General features: G+C 43.6%; 1 protein-coding gene across 6 annotated transcripts in view; it reads right to left on the reverse strand.

Moving 5' to 3' along the window:
• Positions 1-19,864, reverse strand: part of LOC146675131 (adhesion G protein-coupled receptor L3) — a 279,742-nt gene that overhangs the window by 220,984 nt on the left and 38,894 nt on the right. The window lies entirely within an intron of this gene.

Raw genomic sequence — 19,864 nt, forward strand, 5'->3', positions numbered from 1 at the left:
TCCGCATGGTGTCATCTGCATGTGCTTGTAATCTGATGCATTTTAGCAGTAAAGAGGGGAGAATCGGCTGCGTGTGTGCGCAGATGTCACCTTTGGAAGGGTGTTTAGTCTCGCGTGGCTCAAAGCTGGTAAAAATCTTTTCACACATTGCATCGTTTTTGCAAACTTGATGGTTAGTTATGTAAAGAAACTATTAAAGTTCAGGACTGTGATTGTGTTTGTTAAAAAGCCACACTTATTGCCCAGTCCTATGTACTGTATGACTGGGCACACGTTACTTGTTGAGCTTCCTTAAACTAGAACCTGACCAATATAGGACTTAAGTCTGATACCGATATTTGATGGTTTTAAAAAGCCGATATCTCGCCGATATTACACGCATGTACCAGCAGAGGGAGATATTTTACCTCAAGCCAACATGAAAGTAATCCTGGGAAAGCATTTATATACATAGCTACCTAGCTTAATTGTTTCTGGCACAGAATGAGCCTGGGATGTACTTCACACCTTACTTGATCAGTAGCGACTTCTTAGCTTTCAGTATATCATCTCCCCCTGCTGGTAATCCAACTTCTGTATGCGTGTCCGTTTCACGCTCTGATATCGGTTTGGTTTCTCAGAATCAGAATCAGAATCAGAATGGGGTTTATTGCCAAATGTTGAGCAGGTTTACAACATTAGGAAATTGCTGCGGTGCTTCAGTGCAAACATAGTGTCATAAATAGCACTTAAATAGACATGGAAAAAAATAAAAGTAGGGATAAGAATTAAAAGTGCTACGTGGGAAGATATGTGCATGAGATATACATGAGATATATACATGAGAATAAGAATTAAGAGTGCTACGTTGAAAGATATATACATGAGTGCAGGTGGTGATCAGTGCCAAACATGGAATGATGCAGTGACACAGCGTAGGGTCATGTGTTAGTGGTGGGAACAGTCATATGGTTATTGTTCATGTGTCCAACAGCAGAGGGGAAGAAACTGTTCTTATGGCGAGAGGTTCTGGTGCGAATGGACCGGAGCCTCCTGCCTGAGGGGAGCAGGTCAAACAGACTGTGTCCAGGGTGAGAAGGGTCAGCTGAGATCCGAGCTGCACGCCGCAATGTCCTGGAGGTGTACAGGTCCTGCAGAGATGGGAGTCTGCAGCCAATCACCTTCTCAGCAGAGCGCACAACACGTTGCAGTCTCTGTTTGTCCCTGATAGTGGCTCCAGCGTACCACACGGTGATGGAGGAGGTGAGGATGGACTCGATGATTGCAGTGTAGAATTGCATCATCGTCCGTGTTGGCAGGTTGAATTTCTTCAGCTGCCTCAGGAAGTACATCCTCTGCTGGGCTTTCTTGATGACGGAGGTGATGGTGGGCTCCCACATCAGGTACTGGGCGATGGTGGTACCCAGGAAGCGGAATGAGTCCACAGAGGTGATGGGGGTGTCAGTCAGGATGATGGGGGGGAGTGGGGCTGTGTGCTTCCTGAAGTCCACAATAATCTCCACTCATTTACTCACTTTTTAAAATTTTCATCCATTGACGATCACAGATGTTCATACCGATACATCGACAAGTGAAGGGTATCGGCCAGGAGCTAATATCGGTATTTCACATCGGTCGGGATCTATTTCACCCCGTCACAAACACTCAAATTAATTGTATTTTTAAAAAGGACAGTGAGAGAAAAAAAAAAAAAACTTAATGCTTTACTTTCTTCAGCCAATAAAAAGCCCTGAACCAAACAGTGATTTTATACAAGTAAAGCCTGAAGCAGCTATTTGTCTACTCTACAGAGCCTCACCACAGCTCAGACACTGTTGAAAACACATGACTGAGTTAGAGTATTGCACTGGGTAACATATTCCTCCATCATCATGATCATGGGCATTGTAGTTATATTTTAAATCAATCCCTCATCATCTTTGCTGCTGTAAATTCTCTCTACAGCTGCAGAAGTGTATTAGACACAGCTACAGTTCCCAACCAATGCGACATTTGTTGCTGCCGGAAAATAATTTTGCTCTTTATAATGTGACTCAGTTAAACAAACAAACAAAAAAATCCAGTTTTCTGTTGGTATAAGGGTTTGTCAGAAACTCCACTAACACTGCTACTTACGAGATTGCATCTTTGCCTATGTATTCAATTGAAAGACGCAAGCCTAAAACAGTGGGGAAAAAAGAAACATCGTCTGAAACTGAAAAAAACTGTAGTGGGAGAATTTATGATTGCTGACTATGTGCATGTAATCACAACTTTTACAGTTATCGTGACAACAAACGGAGAAACATAGTGCTTTCCAAACTCTACAGCCGATTTCCCTTAATCATTTGCTTTCATGTCTGCATGTAAGCATGGTGGCTCCGTGAGATGAGCTCCCCTGCCAGTTCTGCCCCGATGGCGCCTTGCGCCCCGACATATCCCGACGCCATCTACTGAGAAGCCTGAAATTTTAACAGCCCTATCTTTGAAAAACATAGCTTTCATTCTTCTGACACATCACAGTGACTGAGTCTCTGAAGAGCTGGATGATGGCAACATGTACTGCTGTGCTGCTGTTTTCTGTTGTCTAAACTGTGTGAGGAAAAGCCCACGAGCGTGAACTGCAATCATTTCTGCTCCGATCGCCGCAGCCTTATCTGCATTTAAGCGGCATCTACTTTGACCGCAGATACTGCCCAAAGCTGAATTTATGTGTTTGTGTGTTTGTGTGCGTGTGTATATTAACAGTAATGTGAGCATGGGAAAGATTTCTCTGAATCATCATAATGAGAACGAAGGTTTACAAAGGGTAATGCAATGTAATTTTATGTTACCAATAGTTGCACAAATTGGATTCGGAAAATGAGGCAGGAACGATAATTAAACTCATTCCAAAGAAACAATAACATAATAAACCAGGTGTAATATCAAAGGATGATGTCAAGTGGTAAGCAACGTTTTTAGACCCTGATACCAACTGTAGCATTTCTTCTAAATCTCACTTCCACTGCCCTTTCCATCAGATGTGTTGGAAACCTGAGCAAATCATATTTCTCTCCCTGTTCTTTTCTCACGTTTCACCCGGGACTGTCTGTGCTGCCTTTGAATAACGCTGCGCTTTAATTTAGTTTCTTTAAGGACAGCAACACGCGAGATATATCAACAACTATCCCAGCAGACGATCTGTCAAATGCACGGACCTGTCACCGCGATCGAAAGGGCACGTGTTAAGTGGAGTGACACGGAGAAATGTCCTCTGTTCAGTCTGACTCTGCGAGTCATTATTCAGATTGAAGCACACCTCAGCGATCCAGGGCCCGTATCCATGCACTGACGCTCGGCACAAATAGCGCCAATAACTCAGCGGATTTGAGCGATTTCCCCCATGTGCATTGTCGATGACAGCTTTTTTTGACGACCCCTTAAATATTTAAATGACTTAGACGAAGCTGTGTGTACGAGTATGGGATAAGGGCATGCATAAACAAGCAGCACAATCGTGACTCAAATTTCATGACAACTTTATTAAAATTTGATTAAACTTAGCGCTGCTGCTTAGCACCTCAGGTATTTTAACATGGCAATTATTGCCTATGAATATGCTGTTTCTTGCTTTTAGTATTATGCAGTGACTCATAATGTGGCCCGCATATACAAGTGCCAATGCAACGAGTGATTTCAGAAGAATTTAATAACTTGATTCGTGCTATATGCCTGCTGTAACTTTAATGGCTAATTCAGTGATGGCACAGAAAGAGTAGGAGGGGAGAAATGAGGAAGACAGCCAGAGAGAGGCACTGGGAAGTTTTTTTCTCTCTTGAAACATGAGCTGAAAGCAGCATCAGTAGCAGCGGGCGTGCACCAAATCCCAACTGACCTCGTTCACATGCAACTGGAAATGGTTTAGCCTGCCTCCATCAGTGCACACACCTGGATGAACATTAGCTAAACACATAAAACACCACTGAAAATTATCAATCAGTCAATCGATCAGACTATTTATAGAGCAATTTTCATTCAACTTGAAAACAACAACAATGGCCTGTTTTTGTACCGTTTTTAACATTTTCTTTTTTTCAGGTCTTTTCACTTGTGTAAAAATCGTTACCAGGAACAGTTACTAAGCTAGTAACTTAGTAACTGCTACTAAGATAAAGATGATAACAATAGCCTCCAACCTTTGACAAACACTCGCAACCGGTCATTTCTCCCCTAGAAAACAGTGAATGCCAGGCAGTTGCCAACTGCTATATGGGTACATGTGAAAGGGCCAGTAAAATTTAGCAAAAGCTTCCATCTGAAATGAATGAAAGTTAACGTAGGCCAAGAGGGCCCTAAGGCTTATGATGCAATTGCAGAAACCCCAAACTAGCTTAACCCTAACCCAGCAGGGGTGATCAACTCTGATGATCTTATGTTGTTGACAATCGTGATTTTGCACATAACCTGCTTTTGGGAGGGGAAACCCAAATCCATCCATTCATCTATTTTCTTCTATTTATCTGATTCAGGGTTGCAGGGTAGCTGAAGACTCTCCCAGCTGTCACTGAGTGAGACATGCGGTACGCCCACATCCATGCAGTTTGAATTATTGAATAAAAAAATATCAATCGTCCAAATTTTCCAACACTGCATTGACACAGCAGCATTGTGAATAGCTGTGAACTACGGCAGGAACAAGAAGTCACAGAGAGCAGAAGCTTCAATTCAGGTCTGAAGTTTTGGAATAAAATCAGAGCGAAAAGAAGATGTAGGTTTGTAAGTTAGGTCTTACAGTTACGTTTTTGCATTCACAACCATATGCACAGCTAATCATGTGACTGCATGAATCATCATTCACAGAGGATAACAGTGTGCACAGAGTCTGTTTTAGCATCATACCTTTAATGACACACATGTATGCAGGCATAAAGAGTATATTTAAAATCCCCTTTTAACGGATTATAATTTTAGAGAGCACTTAAGTAACCTGATTACTTGGAAAAACCTGGCTATTCCAGAAATCAGATTATGTGAAATTACGTCATCCTTGACCCTGATTACCGCCAACGAGCTTCTCATTTATATAACAGATTGAAAAGACAAAAAAGAAGCTGAGTGTAACCAGGTTACTTAAGTGCATGTAAACAGCGTGATTGTGAACTACATAATTTATTGTATGAAAGCAAAATGCTAGGTTTCGCAGCTGCGACTGGGCAAAGGGCTCAAGAACATCTGGTTAAAGTATCTGTATGTTTTTACTCTCTATGCATGCCAGCTTCGAGTAGCTCACTTTCCCTCAGCACGTTTCCTGCACTAAGTGGCACGTCAGCGCCGTGCAGCTGCAATCAAAACACACAGGGCACAAATGGCAAAGTCAGAACATGTCTTCATCCACATCTTCAGCCCGACATGCACGTTAAGCACCAGGGCGACGCAGTTAAGCCGAGCCCCGAAGCTCGGCTCACGTTTCAGACCAAATTGAGTGCGATAAGCACGAATGTACAGCTGCGCTCACACGGCGCTTTCTGCACAACAGGAAACAAGCGCTAAGTGCATAGCTCGACTTTGTACAAACATGTTGACAGATAAGCTACGACCTAGACTTAAAATTTTATACTTTCCACTAAATAAATACAGCAGCGCCATTCCAGTCATGCAAAAAAACAAACAACAACCCCAAATCATTATTGTTTAATTTCCAGTGATGGGTCCTATTTGAAATGATTGAAAATGAAATTATTTAGCGCCTGCAGTCTTTTTACACTGCTCCTTTATTATGCATCTGCAAAGCCATTTATCCCGTTATTACTTTCTAATAGGGCAACATATTCTGGGTCACACTGTCAAACAGCCAGGGAGAAAAAAAACAGTAAATAAATAAAAAATCTTCTTGAATTAAAGCAGACAAGGCGTCCGCAATTTGTGGGTGTTGAAATCGCTTAAATATGCGTAGAACGTCCCGGCTATCCGTGTGAAACTTGCCCTTCTCCTACATGAATTATAAATAACACAGACCTCGTGTTAGTGTGAAAAATGAAGCACTCAGATGAGTATAGTTTGAGGGTTCAAGGTGCCATATGGCTTCATATCAACTTTCAGCAGTGTTGTCGGTAAACTGATGGACAAAAGGATAAACTCAAGCTGTCTGTGAGAGATTTAAAAAAAGAAAGAAGAAGAAGTGGAAAATACTCATAAGAAGGATATCCTTGAGCTATTGCCTTCAGTATTGTAAGGCTTTGTCAAGACCTCAGTGAAGGTTACAAACACTGGCTTGCCTCTAACACATATATATACACTCAAAAAAATAAGTCATTGGATGAACTCAATTGGACTGATGGCAGGTTTTCCACGTAATACATCTATTTTGGTCCAACCTAATCTACATACATCATGACAATTCAATTAAATTGAGTCAGTAGAACACAATTTCGTAAATACTGCTAAAATGAAAAAAAGTACATTAAAATGATGTGAAAGGTTTTGGTTGGTCCAACTCAATACAATGTCATTCACTTGAGCTAGATTTTCATTGCATTGAAATCATTATTTTGAGTTCAACTAAATCATAATTTTCATTACCAGAAAACTAATTTAATTATTAAAATAATGACAAAATGAATTTGTTTTTACAACTCAGGTTTATTCACTTGAATTAAAAGCAGAAACAGAATATTTTGTAAATAAACATACATGTCACATGGTCAAATCAACCTTAACAAAAATCAAAGTGCTCACAAAAAAAGTGCTGACGTACATTTGTAATGAATGTCAAATCTGAATAGCACACACCTCTGTACTACTAGGCAATACTGAAAACAAACTGGAATCTGTAAAATCAGATTTCACTTCAGAATCATTGTATATATTTATAGTGACACTTGCAAATTCACAATGATAACCTACTAAACATTGCAATTCACACCATAGTATGGCAGTCACTGAAGATTTGAAACAACCCAACAATACATAAATACACACACATATACATAAATACACACACACATATATATATATATATATAACACCCAGCACGCCCCTGCGGGCGGTTTATCCTTCAAGCTCGGGTCCTCTACCAGAGGCCTGGGAGCTTGAGGGTCCTGCGCAGTATCTTAGCTGTTCCCAGGACTGCGCTCTTCTGGACAGAGATCTCCGATGTTATTCCCGGGATCTGCTGGAGCCACTCGCCTAGCTTGGGAGTCACCGCACCTAGTGCTCCGATTACCACGGGGACCACCGTTACCTTCACCCTCCACATCCTCTCGAGCTCTTCTCTGAGCCCTTGGTATTTCTCCAGCTTCTCGTGTTCCTTCTTCCTGATATTGCTGTCATTCGGAACCGCTACATCGATCACTACGGCCGTCTTCTTCTGTTTGTCTACCACCACTATGTCCGGTTGGTTAGCCACCACCATTTTGTCCGTCTGTATCTGGAAGTCCCACAGGATCTTAGCTCGGTCATTCTCCACCACCCTTGGGGGCATCTCCCATTTTGACCTCGGGACTTCCAGGTTATACTCGGCACAGATGTTCCTGTACACTATGCCGGCCACTTGGTTATGGCGTTCCATGTATGCCTTGCCTGCTAGCATCTTGCACCCTGCTGTTATGTGCTGGATTGTCTCTGGGGCATCTTTACACAGCCTGCACCTGGGGTCTTGCCTGGTGTGATAGACCCCAGCCTCTATGGATCTTGTACTCAGAGCTTGTTCTTGTGCTGCCATGATTAGTGCCTCTGTGCTGTCTTTCAGTCCAGCTTTGTCCAGCCACTGGTAGGATTTCTGGATATCAGCCACCTCCTCTATCTGCCGGTGGTACATACCGTGCAGGGCCCTGTCCTTCCATGATGGTTCCTCGTCTCTCTCCTCTTTCTTGGGTTTCTGCTGCCTGAGGTATTCACTGAGCACTCGGTCAGTTGGGGCCATCTTCCCAATGTATTCTTGGATGTTCCTTGTCTCATCCTGGACTGTGGTGCTGACACTCACCAGTCCCCGGCCCCCTTCCTTCCGCTTAGCGTACAGCCTCAGGGTGCTGGACTTGGGGTGAAACCCTCCATGCATGGTCAGGAGCTTTCTTGTCTTTATGTCAGTGGCTTCTATCTCCTCCTTTGGCCAGCCTATTACCCCAGCAGGGTACCTGATCACGGGCAGGGCGTATGTGTTGATGGCCCGGATCTTGTTCTTACCATTCAGCTGACTCCTCAGGACTTGCCTGACCCTCTGCAGGTACTTGGTGGTTGCAGCCTTTCTAGTGGCCTCTTCATGGTTCCCATTTGCCTGCGGGATCCCCAGGTACTTGTAACTGTCCTCTATGTCTGCAATGTTGCCTTCTGGTAGTTCAATCCCCTCAGTTCTGACTACCTTCCCTCTCTTTGTTACCATCCGACTACACTTCTCCAGTCCGAACGACATTCCAATGTCATTGCTGTATAGCCTGGTAGTGTGGATCAGTGAATCGATGTCTCGTTCACTCTTGGCATACAGCTTGATGTCATCCATGTACAGGAGGTGGCTGACAACTGCTCCGTTCCATAGTCGGTATCCGTAGCCAGTCTTGTTAATGATCTCACTGAGGGGGTTCAGGCCTATGCAGAACAGCAGTGGGGACAGAGCATCTCCTTGGTAGATCCCGCACTTGATGGTAACTTGTGCTATGGGCTTGGAGTTGGCCTCTAGTGTTGTACGCCACATCCCCATTGAGTTCCTGATGAAGGCTCTTAGGGTCCCATTGATCTTGTACAATTCTAGGCATTCCAGTATCCAGCTGTGGGGCATTGAGTCATAGGCCTTCTTGTAATCAATCCAGGCAGTGCACAGGTTGGTCAGTCTGGTCTTGCAGTCTCGGCTGATTGTTCTGTCTACCAGTAGCTGGTGTTTTGCGCCTCTGGTATTCTTGCCAATTCCTTTCTGTGTCCCGCTCATGTATTGACCCATGTGCCTGTTCATCTTAGCCGATATGATGCCTGACAGGAGCTTCCATGTAGTACTGAGGCAGGTTATTGGTCGGTAGTTGGAGGGGACCGGTCCCTTCTTGGGGTCCTTGGGGATCAGGACCGTCCGGCCTTCAGTCCGGCCTTCAGTTAGCCATTCCGGAGAAGGATCGTTGAGTGCGAGAGGAACTGACCTGAAAAATAGGATCATGGCCAAGCTTGAAACCTGGATCCCCCGTAGCCGGTTACCAAGATTACGTGAAGTACCCTCAGAAGGTCTGCTAGATGATGTTAATGCAGCACTACGGGCAATACCTACAACCACGATTACCGACACTAACAAGCTGATCTACAATACGGCAGCAGTGATCAGTGAGATGCTTGGCTACAAGTTGAACAGCCACAAGGGGCAGTACCCTCCATGGAGAAGGAGGCTAGAGGGCAAGATCAAAGTAGCACGGAGGGAGGTTAGCCAACTAACAGAGTTGCAGAAAGGTGTGACAAATAAGGTGCCTAAGAAATACAGCAAGCTGTCCATACCTGAGGCCTTGGAAACTGCCAAGCAAAGACTCACAGCCTTGGCCAGCCGCTTGAGGAGGTACACCAGAGAGATAGAAGGCAGGAGAATAAACCAGCTGTTCTCCACAGAACCAGCAAAGGTGTACTCTCAGTGGCAAGGGAACAATAAGAGAACAGCACCACCAAGGCTGGAGACGGAGCAATACTGGAAGAGCATATGGGAGAAGGATGCAACCCATAACGGCAATGCTCAGTGGCTAGTGGATCTGAGGGCAGACCACAGCGACCTCCCTGAACAGGGTCCAGTAACCATCACAGTGGCAGATATCCAAGAAAGGGTCTCCAGTATGAAGAGTTGGACAGCACCAGGGCCCGACATGGTTCACGCCTACTGGCTGAAGAAGCTGACTGCACTCCACGAGCGTCTGGCAGCACAAATGAACCAGCTGCTAGTTAACGAGAGACACCCGGAATGGAATATATATATATATATATATATATATATATATATATATATATATATATATATATATATATCAGGTTATATGGTCAGGTTATGAAAGTGAGATGTATCTGACGGGAGGCTGAAATGTGGGCAAAAAAAAAAAAAAAAAAGAACAACAGCTTTGGTGCCGCTTGTCATTTCGTGTTGAGTAATACATCCCAAGGGTGCCCAAGTAAAGTACATCGATCTGTTTATCTTCGGAGGGGAGCTGGGGAGGTATTGGCCGAGAACACTACAAGAAAACCAGTCTGAAAATCTTTCCGCTTCACAGTCCTTGATATTTCCGTGCGAGTTAAAAAATCACTGCATTTGTTTTTAGTCCCCCAAATAGATCTGCTTTGAAGGTCAAAAGGAAAACTGCAGTCAAGCAACCTGATAGAGTTTTCTTGTGCATCATCTTGCTTTTTCTGGTCGTCTCCACAGTAGCGCCATGCAAATAACACACTCTGCTGGTTTATCGATCGGTTCCACAGATGCAAACAGCAGGTTTAAATGGAAAAGCTAAGGCCGCGTGGAGAGAAAAGTAATACGAACTGATGAGCTCGGTCTATGTGGGAAAGCTGCCCGTTTAACGTGTCTTTAAGACCGCGAGAGCAGCAACATGCAGATATCATTAGAATCTCGTTTCTGCAAGGGGAAATTATTAGTTGGTTGATCGCGTCGAGGTTCAGCCAGAAAGATTGATTAAATCTGTCAGATCGTGTTTAGAATTAATGATCCTTGGGAGACGCGGCACATCCAAATACAGATCGTTGTTGTTTACAAACAAAAAACCCCAGACTTGTCCATACAACAATAAAAAATCATAATCACATTTTTGGATTAACATGCTCCAGAAATTTCCTATAGCCTGAGTAAGAACTGAACAGAAACGCAGCATTTGATGTCCTTTTCCATGCACAATCAGTGGAGACTGAAAGAACAGGCAGGGGAACCGAAATGGCTCATTATTCAATCTTACTATTTACCTCTTGAAATCTGGATAATGGTCTCCTGTCCACTAAACACAGCCTACTTTGAAATTAAAGGACAAATGCCAGATTTCCATCTTTATAGGACGTTAAACAAAAGAGCCAGAAAAAATACATCCAATATTCCTCCCTATGTTCTGGCAGCAGAAATGGATTACAACATCCAAGCCATAGATTACTGAAATCCAAACCAGTGGACAATGCAGTGGAAAAAACACGTCGCGCAAGGATTATGGGGAAAGAGGCATGGAAAGTAGAATGTATGGACAAAGAAAAGAAGAGAGGTTCACAGTAAACGCAGTTTATTTACATCATCCTCGTCTTCGTTACAGTAAAAAATAGAGCACTTTCTCCGGGGATTCGGAATGACAATGTTCCTTTTCGGTTTTACACCAGAGGATCTTTTTCCTGTGAGCATTACGTGCTGGAAATAACTCCTCAGGTGAGAGCCCTTAGGGACACATCCGGAGGAAGTGGGCTGCTATCATAACCAGCTCGTCTCCAAATACTTCATCTGAGAAGCTGACTTCTTGAGGAGGTGGTGGAAAAAGTGCCTTCCGAAGTATTATTTTCACACAGTGTAGTAGCCCTCTCCCAACGGGAGAGAACAGTGAGCTCAAGAGAACGACTAAAATAAATTTATATGAGCTGGACAATGAAAGCCCAATATAGTCTCTAAAGTGTGCTTTGGTTCAAAGTTTAGGTAAAGATATAAATAAAGTTTTCTCTCTTCCTTGCGGTCGTTTTATGTCCAAGCTGACGTGCATCTATTTAGTTAAAAGCACAGAAAAGGCCGGGGCCATTTTTCAAAAATTGATGACGGCCTTGCATAAATTATGCAAACTTTTGTCCTTGTGCCAAGCAGTGCATCTACTGAATAATAATTACAAAAGGGACTTGAGGATTCGAGTATGCTGAATATGAAACACATGCCAGTGTCCCCCCATCCTCGCTGCCCAAATCAGGGAAAAAGGAGACAAGGGTGCATAATAAAAAGTGCCACGCGTGACGTAACTTTTATGCTTGATGTCTCTCAAATGCAAACTGCGGTGCGGTTGCCCAACGCTTTCAACATTTAAGCCACGAACTCCCTAGATACGCTCCTAACGTCATCTCTCCGATAGACACCAATTACATCTCTAGCCTGGCATGTAAATTAATAATCAGTTCCTTTAATGTCACGATAGAGGCTTAGATCGTGGCTGGACATTTACAAGAAGTTAGCGGAGTTTAACGGTTTGAAGATGAGGTTGTAAAGATGAAGTTTATGAACAAAAATCTAGAACTGTCTGCCGAACATCTGGCTTTAACAGCGCTCAAATATAATCCGATATAGTTTTAAATGAAAAGCAAGCATTTTTATAACAGCACATATGATACATATATGCACATGATGTATATTAGACACTGCTTTGGCATGAGATACTGAAACTAACAGTGCATCCGCACTAATCTGTTTTTTGGCTAAAATCAAAGCCCTGGCATGAACAAAGCAGCAGAAGGACAGTTGTTGGTGATTTGATATGCTAATGCAATTACCTTATTTGCTAATCTGGTGTTCCCCCGTTCACCACCCCATCCTGCTTTGGCAAGGCAAAGGTGTCCAATTTCAGGTGAATCCAACCCCCCCTTTTTTTTGTAGGTGAAAGTAGAGAGCGGTTTGTTGTGCGCCTCATTAGTTAAACAGCTTCCTTTTCTTTGTTTGAGTCACTTTGAAGCTCTGATTGTCGACAGATTTTGGCCTCGATTCCTGTCTTCCAGCGACGTGCTTTCGCAGTTTTTTCAGCCTCTGATGCTGGCGGCCGAGGAGCTGAATCTTGTGATGAATTAAGTTTTTCTGTTTGTACTTTCCCCCCACTATAATGCCCACTGTACACTCACTGCACACTTTGTTAGATGCAGCTGTTCAGCTGCTCATTGATGCAAATATCTAACCCGCAAATCGCATGGCAGGAAGACACAGTCGAGACAACATGCTGAAGATCAAACCGAACATCAGAATGGGGAAGAGAGATGATTTAAGTGACTTTGAATGTGGCATCATTGTTGGTGCCAGACAGGCTGAGCTGAGTATTTCAGAAACTGCTGATCTACTGGGATTTTCCCACACAGCCATCTCTGGGGTTTACAGAGAATGGTCTGAAAAAGAGGAAATATCCAGTGAGCTGTAGTTCTCTGGGAGAAAAGGCCATGTTGATGCTAGAGAATAGCCAGACTGCTTTGACCTGACTGCAAGACACAAATGACACAACTAAAAGCTTGTTACAACCAAAGTATGCAGAAGAGCATCTCTTCCAGCAGCAGAAGACCACACCAGTTGGCACTCTTCTCTGAGAAACTGAGGGTACAGTTCACACGGGGTCAACTAAATTGGACAACAGAAGATTATAAAGAAGTTGCCTGGTCTCACTGACAAATCTGCAGCAACTGTGTGATGCCAAAGAGTGTCAATATGGGCCGAAATGTCTGGAGGTTTCCAGCACAAAGGGGCTCCCAATAAATCAACTAGCCCTGAAAATGCATGGCGCCACGTTAGGCTCATGTCGGGATGTCACTGGTAGTAAGAGCTATGAGGGCTGTGACGATGAGGAGGGAAGCACAGAAGTGTAGGGGATGAATCAGGACGGAGCTGCCGTGGGCGCGCTGGTAATCTCGTCCCCAACTGGTCACAGCAGATGGCCGCCCCTCCCTGAGCCTGGTTTTGCTGGAGGTTTCGTCCTGCTAAAAGGGAGTTTTTCCTTCCCACTGTCGCCAAGTGCTTGCTCATAGAGGGTCATCTGCAGTGTTGGGACTAACGCGTTATTAAGTAACGCGTTACAGTAACTACGTTATTATTGTGGTAACGAGCACAGTAACTAGTTATTATGCCAAAATCAGGAACGCGTTAGTCGTTACTGGGATTTAGATAGGGTCGTTACTCGTTACTTCGTGTGGTGGCTATCGTGGAGCTTCCACAGATTCAGTAACATTAGCAAGTGGTGGAGGGCAGCAGGTGGATGAAGGAAAGGGGACGCAGAAGGAAAAGAGACCCGAGGCAGCCGCCGGTCCAAGTGTGAACTGAGCTTCAGGTAAGAAGTTATGACCTGCAGTCTCTCTGGGTCAGATATGAACCAAGTTTAGGTGGAGTTTATTTTCGTTATTCTGACTTTTTCCGTACTGCGTGCTAGCTAGCATGACGGAGTTTCTATACAGCTGGGTGGTGCTATGAAGTTAATGATGTTGAACTTTATTTTGTTCATAAGTTATTAGAGTTGCCAACCGTCCCGTCTGGTATTCAGAGAAAATATTACGCGTTTCTTATTGAGGTGAAAAGGAACAGTTTGTCCCGTAATTCAGCTACAATGAAAAAGGCACAAAGCTGGAGTTATTCTGTGTCTTTGCTGCACAGCTGCCTCTTCTTCTCTCATTCTCCCCCCTCCCTCTCCCGTTTCTACTTCAGTCATGAAAACTGATCAGTGATCAGCTGATCGGCTCTCTTGTTTGTTTATCGCTCACTTTGCACCGAAAGAGGAAACCAGCGGATGTCGCGCTAAACAACAGCAGCATGTTTAAGCTTGATCAGCTGTTGTTAGAATTTATTTAATATTAATTTCTAGTATCAGCTGATGTTTGCTGGAGCCACAGCTGTAAAGCTGCTGGTCATGATATCGGTTTGGTTATCTGGTGAGAGGGAAACATGAAGATGAAACCAGGAGATGTCCTTACTGGATCATCAGAGCTGTGATGGAGAAACAGGTTTACCTTTTAGGTGACATGAATGAGTTGAAGGGAAGTTATGAACTGTTTCTGAGAGACAAATAACCCCAGGATCCTTTTTTAGGTAGCTGACAGCTGGTAACTGTGCAGGGGCGGGTCTAGCAAAGTGTTGCCAGGGGTCCATGTAGGGCATTAACAGGGAGAGGTGGCACAAAGAAATACTTTTCTTTCTTATTCTCATTTCAAATGTCTAGCTTTTAAAAAATAATTATCTGAATCTTACAACAAACGATTGATAGATTGATGCATATATACCATCAGAACAGTGTACATCACTGTCACAACAGTGTTTATTTTCATTCAAAGGCTTTATGATTTTTCCTATAATGATGGGCCGGTCTCTAGTCAAAATGCCCGGGCCAATTTTCTGTCCCAGTCCAGCCCTGTATGCAGCTCATCTGCAGTCTGGTGTTACCTACATCTTCCTATTCCGAAGGCAGAATGTCCGAGTTCTGAGTACAATCAAAGCACCACGACTGCAGTTTTTGTGTTGGATGTAAAAGGCGCACATGACGCTGTGACATAGGCTAGAATCATGGCAGCAGTCAATGACGGTCCAGGCGTGGGATTTCTCTCGTGGAAATATGCACATTATCTTTTCCTTTCTATTGGTAGGTGGCACAGTGCACTTGTGGCAAGTAAGCAAGCTAGAAGCCTGGCAAAGTTATGGAAGAAACACATTAACAAGAGAATTCTGAGTAAAACCAAAGTTACTTTCCCTAGTAACTAGTTACTTTGAAAGTAACGAGTAACTTGAAGTAACTGAGTTACTTTTGAGAGAAGTAACTAGTAATGTAACTAAGTTACTATTTTAAAGTAACTTACCCAACACTGGTCATCTGACAGTTCGAGTTTTCTCTGTATCATTGTCTTTATCTTGCAACATAAAGAGCCTTGAGGCAACTGTTGTTGTGATTTGGCTCTATATATAAAACTAAACTGAACTGAACTGAATGCATGTCGTCCCTTTGGTATTCGGCGACTTTCAGTACATTAAAAGCACTCCGTAACAAAATGCAGCCAGTTTAGCATTTCTTTATGCTAATAACGCTAACCTGATCTAAGTGGCAGCTTTTCATTTACCAAAGAGTAATAAATAAATAACTCAAGAAATGAATAAATAATAACGACATCTTTTAATCTAAATGTCAACAAGAAAACTAATAAGCGCACGTAGCAAAAAAAATTACACTATTCCTTTTAAATTAGAAATTACATATCTCAGCGGACTGATCTAATAAAGAATTTCCTCTGTGTTCTTGGTAGCTGCCTTGTTAATAGATGTGATAACTGCACTTTTGATTTGAATACACTCCCCTCCTTGGCTATCTCCGTGAATACCAAATGAATTTACTGGATAAATTAGCATGCATGTTTTGTGAAGAGCATTTTCTTTTGTTTAATTCCACTGGCGATCTGTTTCATTGTGGCGATGGGGGGGGGGGGGTAGGCGTGGTTGATTGATTTATGGAAATCAAATCCACTCTGTGCCGATGACATTTGTCAGGCTGTTATATCAATAGCATTTCTAACAGAAACAATAACCACTCCACCATTACAGACAGACCAAAATTATGACAAACACGAGGCAGCGTTACGCACAGGGAGATTTAATTATGCAAAAAAGAGCTTTCACAATATGCATTTGCACGTCAGGTCTCTGTAACTCAAGACCTTTTTGTCTTCATTCTCCCTCTCTCTCAAAAAAAAAAGAAGCGATCACAAAGTAAAGAGGGACTGACGTGCTCTAAACGCACACGCGTGCGCATGCACGAGGCCTGCACACATCTGCTCGTCAGTGAGCCTGTTGGAAACTGTCACATGCCTGGCAGGTTCTTTAACTTGGCCAGATGGTGCAGTGCAATTAGGCCCACCAAATCTTTCAATCAATCTCCTGTACGCCATATGAAGAATCTGGACCTGAGCTGGCAGTTTCTGTTAAACCAATGCGCTTGTCCACTTTGTATTCCGCTCGCTACTTTTTCCAAATTGTCTCTATTCTCACTGAAACCCATTTCTGTCCCTCCCTGCTCCTGATACGGCCCGAATAGTTTCTTTGTTTTCCCTCATTTTCTGCAAGCGACAATAACTCCCCTTTCTTTAATAATTTTCCTCACATAGTTCTCTACTCTTGCGAGGTCTACCCTAATCCTCCGCAGCCCCGGCACACACACAAACAATTTTTCTCTATCCGTCTCTGCCCTCTCTCTCGGCTTTTAACCAATGGCCTGAATACAAGACTGTACTGTAGACAATAGTCAAGCGCAAGTGTTTCATTCACACCCAATTACTGTGAAAGGGATTTTTCTGGCCAGAAATTCACAGAGGAGCACAATGAGAGTGTCAGAGAGGAACAAGATATCCCTGGCGTTTCGCGTTCTGTCCCATGTTCCACACACAAAGGAGAAGAAAAGCGATCTGGTGTATCCGACACCAGCGAGAGCCATTAGCAAGCAGGGAGCCGCTTAAATAAGGATAGCTCTAACTGAAGTGCTAACAGAGAAGGGAAACATCTGCTGCTCGAGCTGGGCCCTCGTTGGCCCCGAGGAGTCCGCCTTTGATCAGCGGCCCTCGCAGCCACCTTGCTACAAGAGTGCAGATGAAACAGCCTCTCAAATACACGTGGGGAGAGGGGGTGCGAGAGAAACGCGGCCACAGTAACAGAAATGCAAACACGCAAACAATCAGGGTTAAAGCTTCACGGAGGCGCAGACAGACCCTGTGATGGGTTTCGAAATCTAGGTATTACCTTAAAAATCTGCAGCATCACTGGTGTACCGTTTCAGGGCGGAGGGGAAATATAAAGTTGCTTAACTACTTTCTTTCCTCCTGCATAAGAAAAAAAGACACAGTCTTTTACAGGGGAAGCAAGAGAGCCAAACACCTCACTCAAGAGCGGGCCAGATGCCACCTTTGGACTGCCAATCCCGCTGTTGTATTTCCCCCACCTGTGACGGGAAGATGATTCACTAGGCCTGCCAGACTGCATCTAGGGACTGTGTGTACTGGGGTGTGCTCACTGCCAGCACAGACAGAGGGGAGGGGGAAAAAAACCCCAAAAAACAAAAAAAATAACCCAAACCCGCCACATTCTCGGCTGCACTGTGACCTGAAAAAAAGCAGTTGATAAAATAATGCGGAATGTGAGCTGGTGTATCATACACTACCTAGTCGGGGTGTAACAATTCACCAAATCAAGGCATCGGGCCAAGTGATTATGATATGGCAGACAGGAGGAAATCTGGGTCTACACGGGCAGAATGAAATAAAAATCACAGTCGCCCTGCATGAACACACCAGCTGCACCACAAATGCGATATCACAATTATAAATGAAATTGGATTTTTTTTTGAAACAAGAGCATGTATATGTAATTTTAAGGTCCATATTTTTAGCTTTCCTCTCTGAATACAAATATGGCGCTGAGGCGGCTCTGCTTTGCTGATGCAAATGGAATACCAGTTATAACCGGGGTACACGTGATTTGACGATGGATTTACAGCCTCTCAAAGGTATCCAAACAACACACACAACAGTGCGTTTCTGCAAAATACTTTTCCTTCCCTTGCATTACCTTCAGTCACGCTTTTCTAGAATTTTTATATTCGTCGCGCTTTTATTCATGTTGCACACGCTGGCATTTGAAATAACTCTGCGGTAGGATGAATGAAAGTAATTTTTTTAAAGGTGTTTTTACAGGCTACAGCAAACTTTATAAAAGTATGCAGTTCTTTCAACACGATATTGGACAAATTGTTGAAGAAAAATTCAATACTGCAGCCCCTATAAAACATTGTTAAACCATACCAAGGATACTTGCTACACCACTTAGCAAAACCCATATTTTTATTCGTGAACTATACCAGAGTAGCTTTGCATGACTGACAAAAATAATCTTTATTTATCTTACACTGAGGCTCGGCACAACCTCTCACATCATCCCCGTTGTAAACAAGCTTATATAGCTCCCTTCAGCATTACTTTAAGCCAGCTTTTTTCTGATTGGCTGCCCCTCATAAATGAAAGGATGACTATATTATGGATATCTGCTCTTATGGACACCACAGAGATTTAACAGGAAAGGACATAACAGTCTATAACAGCAAGGTAATTCTTGGACAATAAATAGGACTATATTAAATTTAACCTATGCTGATTGCTTTTAGCTTAGATCTAAGTGCCACAGAATGGAAATTACATTTATCCGGCTGCGTGACACTACCTCATTCCCTTTAAGGGGACAAAAAAGAAATGGAAGAAAATCCTGGGAGTAGAATTATAAAGGCCACAGGAGTTTAAAAGTCACAATGCGGTGACTTGTGCACAAGCTCCAGAATTTCCAGGTGTTCATTACTCTAATGTAGATAACATCCTGAGGGTCATGCCTGTTCTAATTCCTAATTAACTGGCCAGAACAGAGGTCGTGGTGGGCAGTGACCCTGACCAGCGAACAGGACCAGTTTCTGTCTCAGGGCATTGCTTTTTACTCTGGGTTGGAAACGCTCACTCCCTCCTTTAATGCAGTTTACTGTAGCGAGTGTCAGAACAGAGTCATGCTTTGAAAAAGATGGCGTAACCCCCCCCCCCCCCCCCCGGAGTCTACACAGCAAACAACCGTAGACTAAGGGGTAACCGCAGTTAAAAGCTTCATGCGGGATTCTGTTTGTTTTGTGCGTGCCATTCATCAGTCAACCAGAAATAAAAAGGGCACAAACACAACAGTTGAATAATTCCTGACTTCATGGCTAATCTCGGGTAAAGCTGCGTACCTATCAGTGGTATGTTGCTACGCTGTCTCCGAGATTAGTTATGTGTACACTTGCAGTACACATGCATATTGGGGCATTACCAGCACTTGTAGAGAATACAAAAGAGGTGACTACATGTCTGTGTTTGCTGTGGGGAGATCAGGCGTGCCCTCTACGTTACAACACAGGCCACCTGCAGTCTGGGAAAATAGCTTTCTAGAGGGAATTAGAGGATTGTGAGGAATGAACAAGACAGACATGAGTAACCCGGCCCAATATACTACTTATCTACAAGCTTATATTTCACAAAGGAGGCAGATAAGGTAATACATGCCGGCGCAAGGGAGGAAAAGAGCAGAAATTAGACCGGCGAGCGTGGAGGGTGGGGAGCGAGGGCGAAGAAAACGTATCCAGGTCGAGATCCGTATACGAGCGGTCACTCGCAACAGAGCCCGGATGCTTTGAATCACTGCAGAGCA

The sequence above is a fragment of the Rhamphochromis longiceps genome, linkage group LG3 (assembly GCF_057381845.1).
Source record: "Rhamphochromis longiceps isolate RC_006_pf linkage group LG3, R_longiceps_female_GT1.1, whole genome shotgun sequence".
Lineage (NCBI taxonomy): Eukaryota > Metazoa > Chordata > Actinopteri > Cichliformes > Cichlidae > Rhamphochromis > Rhamphochromis longiceps.